We start from the raw sequence: 11,525 nt of genomic DNA on the forward strand, positions 1-11,525 counted from the left end.
ATGCCCTTTTCAGAAAAGACAGGCCAGCCAGGCGTGGTGGTGGAGTTGCTCTCTATGTGAGAGAGCAACTACAATGTACTAAATTCTGCCCAGGAGTGGATGGTGAGCGAGTTGAGAGTGTATGGGTCAGGATCAAGGGGCAGGCTGGCAGGGGTGACACTGTTGTGGGTGTCTGTTACAGGCCACCAGATCAGGCTGAGGAAGTTGATGAGGCCTTCTATGGGCAGCTGAGAGTGGCCTCGCAGTCACAGGCCCTGGTTGTTGTGGGTGATTTTAACTTCCCTGATGTTTGCTGGAAGGACCATTCAGCCAGCCAGCCACAGTCCAGGAGGTTCCTCCAGTGCACTGATGAGAACTTCCTCATGCAGATGGTGGAGGAGCCGACTAGGAGAGGTGCACTGCTGAATCTCATCCTCACTAACAAGAAGGGGCTGGTCGAAGCAGTAAAGGTTGAGGGCTGCCTGGCTTGCAGTGACCACGAGATGATGGAGTTCAGCATCTTGTGTGGCAGAAACAGAATAGCAAGTAGAATTGCAACCCTGGACTTTAGCAGGGCTAACTTTGGCCTTTTCAAGCAATTGCTGGGGGAAATCCCATGGGCAAGACTGCTTGAAGGAAAAGGGGCCCAAGAGAGCTGGATTGCATTCAGAGATCGCTTCTTCCACGCTCATGATCAGAGCATCCCCACACGTAGGAAGTCAAGGAAGGGAGCCAGGAGGCCTGCGTGGTTGAATAGGAATCTATTGGGTATGCTCAAGCAGAAGAGGAGAGTTTACAGGTCATGGAAGCAGGGGCTGGCCCCTTGGGAGGAATATAAGGCTGCTGTTAGAGGATGTAGGAAGGCAGCTAGGATAGCCAAGGCCTCCTTAGAATTACAGCTGGCGAGAGGCGTCAAGGACAGCAAAAAGAACTTTTTCAACTACATAGCGGATAAAACTAATACCAGAGGCAATGTAGGCCCACTGATGAACGGGGTGGGTGCCCTGGTGGCGGAAGATACAGACAAGGCAGAATTACTGAATGCCTTCTTTGTCTCTGTCTACTCTGCCAGAGGCTGTCCTGGGGAGCCCTGTACCCCTGAGACCCTGGATGAAGCCAGGTCAATGGAGGAGTTTTCTTTAGTCGATGAGGACTGGGTTAAGGAGAAATTAAATAGACTGGACATCCATAAATCCATGGGTCCAGATGGGATGCATCTGCGGGTGCTGAGGGAGCTGGCTGAGGTCATTGGTGGACCGCTCTCCATAATCTTTGCCAAGTCTTGGGAAACGGGAGAGGTGCCCGAGGATTGGAGGAAAGCAAATGTCACTCCAGTCTTCAAAAAGGGCAAGAAGGAGGACCCGGGTAACTATAGACCGGTCAGCCTCACCTCTGTCCCTGGGAAAGTAATGGAACAACTTATCCTTGGTGCAATCTCAAGGCATATCAAGGATAAGAGGGTTATTAGGGGCAGTCAGCATGGCTTTACCAAGGGTAAGTCATGCTTGACCAACCTCATAGCCTTTTATGAGAATGTAACAAGGTGGATGGATGGTGGCAGAGCGGTGGATGTGGTCTACCTTGACTTCAGTAAAGCCTTTGACACAGTCTCCCACAGCATCCTAGTTGCTAAGTTGCAGAGGTGTGATCTAGACAATAGAGTAGTGAGGTGGGTTACAAACTGGCTTAAGGAGAGAAGCCAGAGAGTGGTAGTCAATGGTGCGGAGTCTAGTTGGAGGCCAGTACCTAGTGGAGTGCCTCAGGGGTCAGTACTGGGGCCAATATTATTCAATATATTCATTAACGATTTAGACGAGGGAATAGAGTGCGCTATCAGCAAGCTTGCTGATGACACTAAGCTGGGAGGAGTGGCTGACACGCCAGAAGGCTGTGCTGCCATCCAGCCAGACCTAGACAGGCTGGAGAGTTGGGCGGCGAATAACCTAATGAAATTTAACAAGGGAAAGTGTAGAGTCCTGCATCTGGGCAGGAACAACCCCAGGTTCCAGTATTGGTTGGGAAATGACATATTAGAGAGCAGTGTAGGGGAAAGGGACCTGGGGGTCCTGGTGGACAACAGGATGACCATGAGCCAGCACTGTGCCCTTGTGGCCAGGAAGGCCAATGGCATCCTGGGATGTATTAGAAGCGGGGTGGTTAGTAGATCAAGAGAGGTTCTCCTTCCCCTCTACTCTGCCCTGGTAAGACCCCATCTGGAATATTGTGTCCAGTTCTGGGCCCCTCAGTTCAAGAAGGACAGGGAACTGCTGGAGAGGGTCCAGTGTAGGGCAACCAAGATGATTAAGGGAGTGGAGCACCTCCCTCATGAGGAAAGGCTGAGGGAGCTGGGTCTCTTTAGTTTGGAGGAGACTGAGGGGTGACCTTATTAATGTTTGTAAATATATAAAGGGTGAGTGCCATGAGGATGGAGCCAGGCTCTTCTCCTTGTCAAACAATGATAGGACAAGGGGCAATGGGATCAAGCTGGAACACAAGAGGTTCCACTTAAATTTGAGAAAAAACTTCTTCTCAGTGAGGGTGACAGAGCACTGGAACAGGCTGCCCAGGGGGGTTGTGGAGTCTTCTTCTCTGGAGACATTCAAGACCTACCTGGACATGTTCCTGTGCAACCTCACCTAGGCATTCCTGCTCCAGCAGGGGGATTGAACTAGATGATCTTTTGAGGTCCCTTCCAATCCCAAACATACTGTGATACTGTGATACTGTGAAAACTTGCTGTTAGGTCTGTGAGCAAAACGTATTTGTGTTTTTGGTGCCAGCTGAGTAGTTTCTCCCTTGGCCTTCATCTCTAGGGGGTGATCGGTTCAGGGCAGCCATGCCCTTCTCCCCCCTCCTGTCTCCCCCCTTCCACCTTCACTCCCCGTCTCCCCTCTCCCCCGCTTACGCCTCTCCCCGTCTCCCCCCCTCCCGTCTCCAAAACATTTTCAAGGACACAAAACACAAGGGATACAAGCCTTTATTTTAATTTTATTTTAGCTTCTTGAAGCTTGAAGGCTGGTTAGTTGGTTGCACTTCTTTAAGCCTGGTTTAGCTGAGCTGTTCTATGCTGGTTTAGGTAGACTGTTCTAGCTAAGTTTAGGGCCACCTCGTGGAGCAGCAGGCGCCCAGCCCAAATGGCCCAAAGAAGCCGTGGCAAGGGGCCGTGCTCAATGCTGCAGAGGAAGGCAAAAAACCCCCGGAGACGCTTGCTGTCCCACGTGGGGGGAAAAAAAGCCTTCCTCCCCCCAGCTGCAGGGCACGAGAGGCCATCTTCCTGGTGCTTGAGCAGCAGGCAGGAACCGAGCCAAAAGGGCCCAGAGGAGCTCTGCAAAGGGGTCATGCTCAATGCTGCAGAGGAAGGCAAAAAACCCCCGGGGACCAGTGCCAATCTGCCCCGGGGGAAGAAATTCCTTCCTGACCCCAGTGCCGGCGATCGGCTGTTCCCTGAGCATGTGAGCCAGACCTGGCTCCTTGTCCCACAGGCTGCTCACGCCCCCCAGGACCTGCCCAAGCCCTAGCCTATCCTACCCTATCCTACCTTGAGCTCGAGCCATCTCCCGGACTGCTGAGAGCGCCCAAATGCCTCTGACCTTCGAAAAATCCTTCCAGCAGTCCTGTCAGGAATTCCTAACCAAACCTGGGAAAAAGAAACAAAATGCCAGAGATGAGAATTACTGAATGCAACAAGACGACACAAGAGAGATGATGGAGGAAAACAGCAAGAGGGGAGGGAGAGGAGGAGCAGAGAACACATAAGTCAAGGAAACCCTTGCATCTCACCCAATCAGAGGAGTAAGAGAAGGGTTCCCAAAGACCAGGCTCTGAAGAAAAAGCATACCTCGTAAGCTGTTGTCTCCAAACTTTTCCTTTTTTTGAGGCAAGGTGCAGGTCCCACGGTGTCCTTCGGTCCCCGACGGTCTCTGGCGGTCTCCACTGGGCTTCTGTGCACACACACATACATACATCTAGCTTTTACTTTCTAGATCTCCATATTTCTATTAACTCTATAGTCTGCATACAGGGAGAAGGAGAGAGAAAGAAGAAGTCTGAATGGTTTGTGCAATGTGAAAACCTTTTCCCTTGAAGGCAAGCTCCAGCTCCAGCGCTGTCCTCGGGTGTCCTGGTGTCTCTGGCGCTGTCCCCCGGTGTGTGGTGGCTCCTAAGGACTCCTCCCGGTGCTCTGGGGCTGCCGAGCAGAAGATGGCAGCGACTCTCCTCGCCTCTTGCCCAGGCCCCAGCGCAGAGGAGATGCCCCGGCATGAGGGCCGGGGGTGCGGGCTGGGAAGCCGGGCTCACCTGTGGCTGCAGAGCGGCTGCTGGTCCGGCCCATCCCCCGGAGGTGGCTAGTGGCGGCTGCGGGGGCGGCGCCGCTTGTGGCCAGGCGCCTGTTTGGGGGCTCTGGGAGAGCCCCCGGCCGTCCTGCGGCGCTTCGGGCACCACGGCGCCGGAGCCGGTCCGGCCATGCTGGTGCTGGGCCCCTGCAGCCCCGCCTGAGGCGGATCCACCTCCATCGCCTCCTCCTCCTGCCGAGGCGGATCCACCTCCATGGGCTCCGCCTCTTCCCGGGGTGGGTCAATCTCCATTGGCTCCTCTTGCCTGTGGGCGGTGCTGCTGCTCCCGGCCCGCAGCCGCCGTTTGGGCGGCGGAGCCATCCCGGGGGGTCCCTGAGCCTCCTCTCGCTGCTTCGCGTCGATCCGGCGCTGTCGTCCGCGGCCTCTTCTCTGCGAGCGATGGCGCAGCTGGCACAGCTGTGCTCCAACTGCCATCACAGAGGCTCGCGGCGTCCCCAACGGACGCTGCGGTGGCCGGCATGGCGGCCCCCAGGGCCACGAGGCCCCGTTTGGACACTGTGTTTGACCAGCACGACAAACCCGGTCGTTGTGTTGCAGAATTCTGCTCTGCTAAGGGATTCTGATATTTCTTTAGTGCTGTGGTGTTAAGAATGCCAAAGGTGTTTCAAGAGACAGCGCTTTTTTGGCTCCAAGCCACTTCTGTGGATGTTCAAGCGTTTCCAGAAATCCTTCTTGCAACAACCCTCTTGTGAGTTACAGACTTGTGAGTATTATTTCTGCTTGTTGTTGCTGTTCAGTCTTTTGTTTGCTGAGGGAGAGCTTGCTGTAAGATCTGTGGGCAAGACGTGTTTGTGGTTTTGGAATATTTGCCAGCTGAGTGGTGTCTCCCTTGGACTTCATCTCTAGGGGTGATGGGCTCAGGGCAGCCGTGCCAGAGAGTAGCAGTTGCACGATTGATGCTTGTAATCGGGTTCCTAATTGGGAGCCTTTATTTTGCGTGGGTTGTGTGTTGAACTGCTCAGTAGTGAGTTTGGTTTGACGTTTCCTGAAGGTCTAGGCAAAGATTAAAAAAAGGAGTGGACTTAAAGAGAAGAATGTATTATTTTGTCATGCCATGTTGCTATTTGAAACCTGTATTGATTGATTATGGGTGATATTCAAGAAGTTGCCGAGACTTAGAGGGCAAATCTTGCTGTGCTGAGCAGAAGAGTGCAATGGATCTGTTTGGTTGCCAGGCAGCTTTCTTGACCCGTGTGGCCAGTTTATCAAGATTGCACTGCACGCCTGAGAGAGTGAGAGAGATCCCCTCCCTCCCTAAATAATTCCCATGACGCTAATGGGATGAAATACTTGTATCGGTCAGCCTGGATGTCAGTCCAGCTCTGCCCCATCTCTGCCCCCCTTCCTCGATACGTCACATCTGTGGGCAGAGCAGTGAGAATGTCCTTGGCTCTCAGACCAGAGCAACCAAAAACATTAGCTCTGTGCTGGGGTGTTATCTCGTGTTCTCAAACTAATTCCAAATAATGACTGTGCGAGCTGTGAAAAAGAAAGGTTTCTAACTCCATGAAGAAAATGAGTTCACTTTCAGTCAAACCCACACAATTTCAGGTATGGAGCTCTCAGGGCTCTGTCAGGGCTTTCTTTTCTCTTCTCCCTTCCCTTCCCTTCCCTTCCCTTCCCTTCCCTTCCCTTCCCTTCCCTTCCCTTCCCTTCCCTTCCCTTCCCTTCCCTTCCCTTCCCTTCCCTTCCCCCCTCCCTCTCCCTTCCTTCATTCTCCCCTCACTCTTCCCTAAAACCCACTTTCCAGCACACAAAACGCAATGGATACAAGTGTTTCTATTTTATTTTATTTGATTATTTTAATTTACTTCATTTTGTGTTTTGTCATGTTCTGTTATTCCATGTCATTTCCGTTTCTGACTCTTTTTCAGAGCCAATGCTCACAATCCTTAACACGAGCCCACGTGTAGCCAGGAGCAGGCTGATGCATTCTTCCATTTAGCTTGAACAAACAGCCCTCGCAGGCTGGCAAAGGCAAGTCCCAGAGCTGCAGAGAGCAGCAGCAGCAATAGAGGCCAAGCTTTGCCTGGTTCCTGAAGAGGGAGAACCTTGAGAATGAGGCGCGGGACTGACCATGCACGAAAGAAGAGGTATGTGGTGTGGGAAACTGCAGCGGGTCTGTGGAATCCTTGACAGAAAATATGAGAGTAGAGATCAGCCTTGAGATATTAAGATTTACCCTTGAGGAGGATGGGAGTAAAGGAGTATCCGGAGAGAGGAGAGATGTACCCGCGAGAGAGAAGGGGATAGAAGAATAACATGGATGATAGCAAGTTTAACCAATGAGATGTTAGTGCTGTAACTTGTAACCAATAGTGAAAAGACACATGAACTGGCAGAATTGTATAAAAATGCACTTGTAGCAATAAATGGCATCTATTACTTTCATCTTGAAAGAATTTGGTCCATGTCGCTTGTCCGTCTCAACCGCGACAATGTGGTACTGTGGGAGCTTTTCCAAAGCATCACGTGTAGTGATGACAAGCAGATGTTTTGCCTTGCGCACCTTGTTTTGCTGCTGTGCTTCTTGGGCAGGGTGCACGAGAAGCGCTCTGGTCCCTGCCAGGCGCTGGTGTTGCCCGCAGGGAGAGGTGCCGAGTGGCAGCTGCGAATCCTTCCTGTTCCTGACAGGACACCAGTGGCTGCTCCACAGCACTGGGTCCCCATGCAACATCTCTGCATGCTGTTTCCTACATCTACCTTCTTGGTCTGTAACTTGTTTGGGTTTTGCCTGTTTCTTTCTACCTTCTTTGGTGTTCTGCTTTTGTTGTTGATGTTGTTTCTATTGTTGTTTTGGTTTTGTTGGGTTTTTCTAGGTTGGTTTCATCTGGTTGGTTTAGGTCAGTTTCTAGGAGTTGGTTTTGGTAGGCTTTTTGAGACTGGTTGTTTGACACCGTATTACGTTGTTGGTAGGTTGTGTGTTCGTAGGTCACTGAAGGCTGGTTGTTTTAGGTTAAGGTCTGTGAAGTTTGGTTTAGGTTGTCAGTCTTTGATTGCTTGCTTCAGGTTTGCTGGTTTAGCTTGGTTTCGGTTGGTTAGTTTAGGTGGGTTGGTTTAGGTTGTGTGATGTGATTTTCTTACCGCTGATCTATGTTGTTTAGCTTCGGAGGTTTCTTTTTCTTGGTTTTGCTGGGCTCATTGATTGGTGCTGTCTTCTGACGATTTTGTAGCGCTGGTTGTGTTAGTTTGGTTTAGGTTTCTGGTTTTAGTAGCTTGGTTCAGTTTGTTGAGGTCGTTTGAGGTTGGTTTGAGGCAGGTTCTTTGAGGGTGGTTGTGAGAAGCTGTTTGCTGAAGGCTGGTGGGTGCAGGTTGCTTGATGTAGGTGATTTTTGGTTGAAGGTGTCTTCCCTTGGTTGTTGTAGGTGGCGTATCTGAAGCTGTTTTCATTGAGGCCATTTTCAGTAGTTTGGTTTAGGTTTGTTTAGATGATTTTAAGTTGGTTGGTTGGTTGGTTGGTTATTTTAGGTTGTTTCTTTTCAGTAAGCAGTTTAGGTGGGTTGGTGGGTGTCTGTGTTCTCAGGTAGGTTGATTTAGGCAGGTTTAGTTTGCATTGTTTAGGTTGCTTGGAGGGTTTCTGTTGAGGCTGGCTCAGGTTGTTTGGTTTAGGTTGGTTTAGTTACTTTTTGGTAGGTTGTTTTAGGCAGTGTTATTTACGTTGCATGTTTTGAATACGGGTTCCTTCAGGTTGGGGTGGTTTAGATTGGTTGTTGAGGGTGCTTTAGGTGCTTTGGTTAGATTGACATTGTGTTTTGTTGGTTTTAGGTTGTGTCTGGATGATTTGGATGTGACTGCAATCTGACTGGGACACGTGTCCCCCCACTAATCACCAGGCTGGATTGGGCTGTTTCTGCTGTCTCAGCAGATGTCCCCTTCCTCCTTCCCTGCTCCACGTGTTTCCCTCCCTTGCTCAAAGAGGACGAGCTTCCCCGCTAGAGGCGAACCATTGCTAGGTCAAGGGGATCCGGTAGCTGCGCTGTGCTCGAGAACCTCCAAACAAGCTCAGGGTCCATTAGTAGGAGAACCTGGGGTAGTCAAGCTTCCAAGAGTGCAGCCACATCCAAGTGAGACACTGCATGGGGTAGGGTGGCTGGTGGTTGGAGTTTGGTTGTTGAGGTTTTTTAGGGTGTTTTAGCTTCGTTGTTGACATTTACTTGATTTAGATTGGTTTTTAGCTTGGTGATTGTAGGCTGGTTTCAGTGGTTCTATTTAGCTTTGGGTTGTTTGCTTTAGGTCATTTTGGTCAGGTTATGTCATTTGGTTTCATATGTTTGAGGTTGGTTTAGATGGGTTGTTATCGGTAGGTTTATCCTTTATCAGATTGTTTTGAAGTTGTTTGAGGTTGTTCAATGGTTGTTTTAGCTTAAGATTGGTTGGTGTCGGTTTGGTTACAGGTTGGTTAAGATTGGCTGAGAAATGCTGGTTTATGTAGTTTTAGATTGTTTTAGGTAGGATTTTTTAGATCATTTGGTTTGGGTAGGTTTGTTTTAGGGTGTTTAGGTTGGTTTCTTTTGTTTGGTTTAGGTTGGTTTAGGTAATTTGTTGTAGATTGTTTAAGGTTCTGTTTAGGTTGTTGGTGGCTGATTGAAGTTTTTTAAGGCAGACTGGTTTAGGTTGTTTAAGGTTGGTTTAGGTGAGTTGTTCTATGCTGGTTTAGGTAGACTGTTCTAGCTAAGTTTGGGGCCACCTCGTGGAGCAGCAGGCGCCCAGCCCAAATGGCCCAAAGAAGCCGTGGCAAGGGGCCGTGCTCAGTGCTGCAGAGGAAGGCAAAAAACCCCCGGAGACGCTTGCTGTCCCACGTAGGGGGGAAAAAAAGCCTTCCTCCCCCCAGCTGCAGGGCACGAGAGGCCATCTTTCTGGTGCTTGAGCAGCAGGCAGGAACCAAGCCAAAAGGGCCCAGAGGAGCTCTGCAAAGCGGTCATGCTCAATGCTGCAGAGGAAGGCAAAAAACCCCCGGGGACCAGTGCCAATCTGCCCCGGGGGAAAAAATTCCTTCCTGACCCCAGTGCTGGCGATCGGCTGTTCCCTGAGCATGTGAGCCAGACCTGGCTCCTTGTCCCACAGGCTGCTCACGCCCCCCAGGACCTGCCCAAGCCCTAGCCTATCCTACTCTATCCTCCCTTGATCTGGAGCCATCTCCCGGACTTCCGAGAGTGCCCAAATGCCTCTGAGCGGATGGACATTGGGGGCAAGAATCCTTCCTGCGCCTGGTGGGACACCAGTGGGTGTTGCAAGCACAGAAGAAATTCCCTTGGTCTCTCCACTGCTATCCAGCTCAAAAGGATTTCCATCCATGAGCTGAGCTTGGAAGGTGGCAGCAGATCACCTTGCAGTGGAGAACCTCCAGCAGCCTCATGCAAGCTCTTCCTCCCTCAGCCCCTGCCCTGTGGTTCCAGCAGCTCCTCAAGTGCTTCCTCCCTCCGGGATGTGTTGGGGCTGCCCCCGGGCCAGCTCTGGCACTGGACACGGGACCCGGCTGCTCCTTTTGATCCTGCTCGGGGCATTGTGAGTGCTGCGTTGCCGGGTGCTGGCATTGTGACACGGGGGTGACAGAGCCACGCGTGTGCAGCCCCGCCCACCCCAACCCCGCCCAGCACCCTTGGGAGGAAGCCTTTGGGGTGCTGGCCCCAAATCAGTCCCTGTCGTCTACAGGACAGGGGAGTAATCAACCTAACCGTGTCCCTTTTTTGCCAAAACACAGTGTGGATTTGTTGCCAGTCCAGCCTTACTTCCAGTACTTCTTCCTACAGCCCTGTTACGATTTCCTGACCAAACCTCGGAAGAAGAAACAAAATGCAAGAGATGAGAATTACTGAATGCAACAAGAAGACACAACAGAGGTGACGGAGGAAACAGCAAGAGGGGAAGGAGAGGAGGAGCAGAGGACATGTAAGCAAACAAGACCCTTGAATCTCACCCCATCAGAGGTATGATAGACGGGTTCCCAAAGACCAGGCTCTGAATAAAAAGCATACCTCGTAACCTTCTGTCTCCAGGTCTCTAATTTGCTCCTCAGCCTCAGGTCTGCTCTGATAGTAGGCCACATTTCTCTGCCTCATTTCAGCATCTGGATGCTTCAGAAGAAATGTGGGAGCTGCTGCAATAGCCTTTACAAGGTTATGAGCCTAAACAGGGATGGGAAAATAGGAAGGGGGGGAAGGGTTAATGGGGGAAAAAAAAAATCAAAGTTTACCAGTTTTGGTCAACAAATTTTCCTGCAGCTTCTAGATTCCCAGCTTACTTGTACTGAAGCCGCGGTCTCGGCAGATACAATTGTACGCTAGATCTGATACAATTCTTCTCAGTTTTACTAACAGATGCATAATGAGGAGGGTTTTTTTGATGTTAGAATCTATTATTGCTGCAAATAGCATAGACGATGACTTGAAGTTAACAAAAGAGCATTTTTCCCCTCCACTTGCCCTGTTCATGAAGCTGACAAGGCAGAAGCATATACTGTTGCTCCTGTGTGGGATTAATCTCACAGCAATTACTGAGGCCAACCTGTGACTGCCGACCAGGAGCCATCACTGCTCGTGTTTACATGGCGTTCGTGTCACTTCCTGGCTCGGCAGCACACAAGACAATATTCCAATAACGTATCTGCCTGATGGTGTTACAGAGTTCGAGCCAACGGCAGGGACTTGTGTACGATCTGCCGCAATAGCTTTTGGAAGGTCGTGAGCCTAAACAGGAGTGGGAAGAAGAAGAAAGGGGAAAGAAAAAGTTAACTGGGAAAAAAAATCCAAGTTTCCCACTTTCTGTCAACAAACTTTCCTGCAGCCTCTATGTTCCCCAGCTGACATCTAGGGAAGCCACAGTCTCAGCAGATACAATGTTACACTAGAACGGATCCAAATCTTTCCTTTTCTTTTATTAGGTGCATCACTAAGAGCATGTTTCCTTTAATGTTAAAAGCTGTTATTGTAGCAGATCACATCATAGTGATTGTACGTTCAGAAGAAGACTTTTTCTCCCTTCCTCCCGTACTGCATTTCTATTATTTACAGAGGGAGAGAGACAGAAAAAGTCTGAAGGATTTGTAAAATTTGCTGAGACTTAGAGGGCAAATCTTGATGTGGAAGGACCATTCAGCCAGCCAGCCACAGTCCAGGAGGTTCCTCCAGTGCATTGATGATATCTTCATCATGCAGATGGTGGAGGAGCCGACTAGGAGAGGTGCAGTGCTGGATC

At 50.5% G+C, this 11,525-nt stretch overlaps 2 long non-coding RNA genes across 2 annotated transcripts; one reads left to right on the plus strand and one right to left on the minus strand.

Annotated features, from left to right (window-relative positions):
- Positions 1 to 2,940: 2,940 nt before the first annotated feature.
- Positions 2,941 to 4,521, minus strand: LOC308037985. The gene is made up of 4 exons (XR_013921866.1): positions 4,276 to 4,521; positions 4,052 to 4,165; positions 3,818 to 3,920; positions 2,941 to 3,616 (listed from the first exon to the last, which is right to left on the minus strand). It is a non-coding gene; the product is annotated as an uncharacterized lncRNA (long non-coding RNA).
- A 93-nt stretch (positions 4,522 to 4,614) lies between these two features.
- LOC308037898 lies at positions 4,615 to 10,191 on the plus strand. Its single transcript, XR_013921861.1, has 3 exons — positions 4,615 to 5,034; positions 6,206 to 6,424; positions 10,082 to 10,191. It is a non-coding gene; the product is annotated as an uncharacterized lncRNA (long non-coding RNA).
- Positions 10,192 to 11,525: the final 1,334 nt, after the last annotated feature.

Source organism: Nesoenas mayeri, assembly GCF_963082525.1.
Source record: "Nesoenas mayeri genome assembly, chromosome: 2".
Taxonomy (NCBI): domain Eukaryota; kingdom Metazoa; phylum Chordata; class Aves; order Columbiformes; family Columbidae; genus Nesoenas; species Nesoenas mayeri.